We start from the raw sequence: 5,281 nt of genomic DNA, 5'->3' as shown, positions 1-5,281 counted from the left end.
CTGCCCCCCCCCCCCGCATGTCACTGCTGCTGGGATGCCCAGTGGGAGAATGGTGGATGTCCATGCACTGCTGGTCCCAGCCCAGCTACCCAACCCCCTCTTTTCTCCCCACCCCCTTTTCCCCTTGCCCCACCATCATGCCACATGGTCTTTCCTAAGTGGAGTTCTGTTTTCCTTCCCCCTTCGTCTTGAACTGTTAGCCAGAAATTACCAATGACCCTAATACGTAGTTTCTTTTAAAGGAAAAGAGACTTGATTCAGTGTTAACGATGAAATAATTTTCAAACTCTTACAACATAAAGAAGCTGTTTGAATTGAGTTGCTACCTATTTGTTACTACAAAATACACAGTTGAACCAGAACTTCAAAAGTGGGAGGGGAGAAAAATACCTTTGTATAGTCCAGGTGACTAGATGCTGATCACTACTCTATTGTCTTGCACTAGTCTCTGTCCATTGGCCTGTTCCTTTAGACTATTAGCTGTGTAGCGCATGGATCACACACCTTCCTTTACATAACACCTATCACCAGATTGGTGCTATCAGAAACTAACTATAGTAAAGTATAGCAAAAATGTTCTGCAGCCCAGAATCATACTAACTCTCATGCATACCAAGGCTGGATTGCACACAACTCTTCCTCCACAGCTAGTCTACTAATTCTACATATTTTTGTCACAATAAATTGTTATTTATGTGTGATGCTGCATTCACAAAAACTATGTTCCAAGATGCTAAAAACTGCTCTCTGAAGTCTTCCTCCTGACACATTTTTCCTTGTGACAGACGCTGTTTGCCTATTTGTTGTGTTTATCTGAGCATACATTAAATTTGGGTGTAGTATCATCATATGCCTATTGCACTGTATAAATAATCATCATCCTAAGTGTGCCATGAGAGAAGACATGATTCTCATTATCCAGGGTGTCCCCTGTTCCCTTTCCTTTCCTAACTTCTGACACTCACGCAGCCTTTTGTATAAGTTTTAGAATTAACTTGAAAACAGAAACAAGTAGAGCTGAGAATAGGAACAAGTAGGAGCGCTTGTTTCATATCCAAATGATCATTTAACAGCTGTCTCTGTGTAGAATCTATGATTGGTCAAACTGCTATGACAGTTTCTTAGGGTGTTCTTGATGTGAGGGTTTAAATAAACTCAGCAGAATTTTTTGAAAAAAACAAGGCCTTTAATTAATTTAGCTAAGAAGGCCTGTTACTTTAAGCTGTTGGCTCAGTGCTTCTTTTTCCAGTCTCAAAGGTTGAGAGTTTGATAACTGGCTAAGTGAATCTTTGACTCTCTGTTGTAATGAATTGAAAACCATAGGCCATTTATGAAATTAACATCATGTTCATAATTATGTTTCTTTTTCCACTTATGGAGTCTCTTTTTCCTTTCAACATGTGTCCTTCATCTTCAGTGTAATGTCAAAGCCACATAAGGCAACTACAGAAAAACAATGTTGGGTGGAGGTAAGATTCTTCCTTAGAATTATTATGAATATATCATTTCACCTTTTTTTGGGTCTGTTTTACCAGAACCCTTGTGGAGACATTGCAGTCAATGGATTTATTGCTCTTGATCCCTTTCCTTCTGGACAGCCAGAAATATTTGCCACATTCTTGGATAAAATTCTTGTAATTGAATAAGTAAATCAGAAAAATGAAAATGTCAATGTACAAGCAAATTGTTCCAGTGCTAACTACTTTAATAGAAAATCCCATGTACTGGAGCTAGTCCTCTTCCATATCAAGTTAACATAAGTATGCCCATTCATTATCAACAGATATTAAATTCTTCCCTGTTCAATGCCAGCTTAAGTTCATATGACTTTATGCTTTCAATAATATAGAGTCCATAGAGATAAGGAGTGTGGTTTAACTTTTGTTTTAATTGTAGCTAAATTAGTTTAGTGAGACACAACCTGACTCTTGCAAATTAAGTCCAGCTGAGAGAGCAGTCAACAAACACATCTAACAAGCAAAAAGATATTGACTTGCAATTTTCAGTCATGGTGTCTTATTATGCATTAAGACTTCAGGGCTAAGTACAGGCAGTCAAAAACCCTGAGGCTGAATCGATTCAACCTTCACAGGTTAGTCTAAGGTGCGTAGATTGAACCAATAAGCAAATTAACAGACATTCACTTTAGATTCTGGAAAGGCAGCCCCTTACCTCCAGCAACTCAGGCCACAAGCTACGGGGTGCTAGAGTATGCCTCCCTGCTTGGCTGGAGCAGACAGCTTGGGCCAAGGCTAGCCCCCTCCCCCTGGGGGGGGGGAGGGAGAGTGTGGGGAGGTGCAAAGCATCCTGGGATGCTGGAGGACTGTAAGTTAACTTGCATCTGGAGGGGATCTAGGATGGAAGTTCAAAAAACCAATTTAACTTAAAACAGACAAGTCTGATACTACATCCATCCAGGTTTATTTTAAACTGGTTTTGGCCATTTTGAAAGTGGTTTATGTGCACTAAACTTCTGTTGCGTTACAGATTTAACCAGTTCCTGATTACTTATGCTGGTTGTGTGTAATTTCTGTCTTTTGCCTAGAGGAAAAGGGAGAGATTCTAAGTTAGTTGCACAGTGGTTCAGTCAAAACAGTAGGGAGAGGAAAAACAAATGACTAGATTGCTAGATTGCTTCATTCACTCTGGTAATCAGAATCCAAGGGAGTTACTGACTGGGTAAAGGGGAGATGCCTCAACAAAAGTAAGGATCAGAAGTTCTCAGCAAAGCAACAGATGTCTTTGTCAGTGGAAAATATGAAGTAATATTGTTTAAAAAAAACAACAAAACAAAACTAGCAAGACAAATGCTGGTATCTTGAGTGCTGAGTTTTGGGCAACATCTGACCTACCCTTAGTCCTCTGCACATTTATAATTGTTGTGATACTGATCTTACTTCAGATTAATTCCAGCTAAAATGTCAGTGTAGTCACTGACAACAAAACATCATCACTAATCTGTGTGCACACCAAATTAACCCACAGCTGAAAGCAGACGAAAATATGTAGATGACTACTGTTTTCATTGCCTGGTTTCCAGATGTCAAAGATGACAGAAAGGAAAATTGCAGTGATTCTTTACTGTTCATCATCTGCCAGTCTGGAATTTAGAAACATGAAATAATATTCTGCTTCCAACTCAGGTTCCCCTGCTTGGAAGGATCGTTCTCAATCTAAAGCTCCATTACAGAAATAATAATTGTGTGTAAAGTCTTCATACAAACTGAGCGTGGTAAGCATGCTTACTTCGCTTTCTGCCTAAAAAACGTACTGTTCCTGATATGTTTTCTATTTTGCATTGTTCCTGGCTGGCTGTGAAAGGGAAGCTGACTACTGTAATTAAAAAGCCTGGTTTTGCATTTGACATCAGAGAAAAAACAGATTCTACTGTGGACCACTTATCAGCTGAACTCCCCGATATATATTCACATAGGTCTACCACTATGTACCACTGAATGGATCAGATAAGTTTGCTGTTTTATCTGCCTGAAAAGCACACATTCTATCTCCAGCTTTGGCATCCAGCCAACAAAAAATTAAAGATTTTTTAAAAATCAAAATCAGTGTAGCCAAAGTATACTGTAAAGGTCAAAACTAAAGGCCACATTCTCCCTTTTTTATTCCTGGCAGTACCTTATTTCTCAAAAAAATCACATGGATTTCACTGATTCAGTTCCCTAAGGAAGGTATCCTAATAAAAAGAAGCAAATCAAAACCTAGCCCTACATTGAGGTCCATCAGCCATTTAATAAAGGTCTTTCCTTATACTCTCAGAAGCCACCGCATCACAGAGCATTCTTACGTTGGGTGGGATATCTTTTGGTTAAAACAAAGTTTTGCGTTACATAGATAGAACCAAACTCTGCTACAGAACCTAACCCCTGCGGTTGGTGAGGGAAACCTGCACTGCCTACAGACCAGAATCAGGGATCAGGGCCCCATTATACAGAACAGTGCATACACATAAATTGTTAGGAGTAGAAATAGTTTTATTATCTATTAATTATTTTTTCCAATGTAGCTGTGTGATTTTTCAGACAACTGTGTGACTGCTATAAATATAACAACTACATGAAAAGGACAGACTGGGAATTAAAGGACCAAAAACAGAAAGTACATATTCACCTCACCTTCAACATTAATATATGTATGTAGATATATACGTGCATAATCCCTGCAGAAGACTTCAGAATTCTTACTCTGTTGATCCAACATCTCTCAATTAATTTTTGTTCTTTTTATAATGAATTATCAGTGCTTTCAAAGAATAAAACAATGAAAGCAAGAGAGAAAGGTGATGAGATATTTTTGTGAATAAATATAATAAAAGAAGCATGTGTATTTGTGCTACAGGCAGTAATAGATATTTTGTAATAAACAGGATTTATTCTTGTTTAAATACATAAGTTTGGACAATATAGAACGTATATCAGAGGTTTTTACAATATGGTAGGCCATGTCTAGGTTCAGTTAAGCAGATTGTTTAACACATTTTAAAGCATGACATGCCCTGTCTATGCCACAAGAAAAAAAATCTGATTAAAGCTACATTGTTTAAAACACAATAATTGTGAAATTCGGCTCTTCATAGGCTTGATCATGCTCTTTTTTTCTACTCTAAGCTAGGTCCAAATATTTAGTTAAATCTAGATTTGAATTATTTATAGAGTCACATGCCATTGTAAGGATTCCTGCAGGTTTTGGGGAGAGACAGGCCGGACACAGGCATTGGTGAACCGGGCAGCCGCCCATGGCCTGGACAGAAAGGGGGCCCAAAAATAGTAATTTTCAAATTATTATTATCATTATCTCTGGCAAAGCGGGGGCCCGATACTACAAATTTGCCCAGGGCCACCAGGAGTCTAGGTATAGTGTTGGGAAGAGTACAAATAATTCTACCAAGCTGAGAAGAGAAAAAATATCCATAAAGAAGATTGCCTGGGGGTGGGGGGCATATTATATGTACAAGACATGCAGAGCATCAATGAAATGGAATATCTCTGGGATAGGAGTTTGGTAGCCAGCCAGTATATAGAACAGCATATCATAACTAAGGAGGACACATTTTAGTCATCATTAAAAAATTCTGGTATAGTGAGAAGCATGTGGGGCTTTTGAATACCTCTGGAAAGAAAACAAAACTGTTTTGTAAAGTTTCATGTCAAATAAGCTTTATTTGTAAATATAGTAAAAGCTCTGTTATCTGGCATGAGTGGGGAATGTGGGGGGGTGCTGGTAATTTAAAAATGCTGGTTACCTGAGGCAAAGGTTTTTGGCCGGA

This window comes from Gavialis gangeticus, unplaced genomic scaffold (assembly GCF_001723915.1).
Source record: "Gavialis gangeticus isolate Ggan-Ray unplaced genomic scaffold, GavGan_comp1, whole genome shotgun sequence".
NCBI classification, from domain to species: domain Eukaryota; kingdom Metazoa; phylum Chordata; order Crocodylia; family Gavialidae; genus Gavialis; species Gavialis gangeticus.
This window is presented reverse-complemented; position numbering follows the sequence as displayed.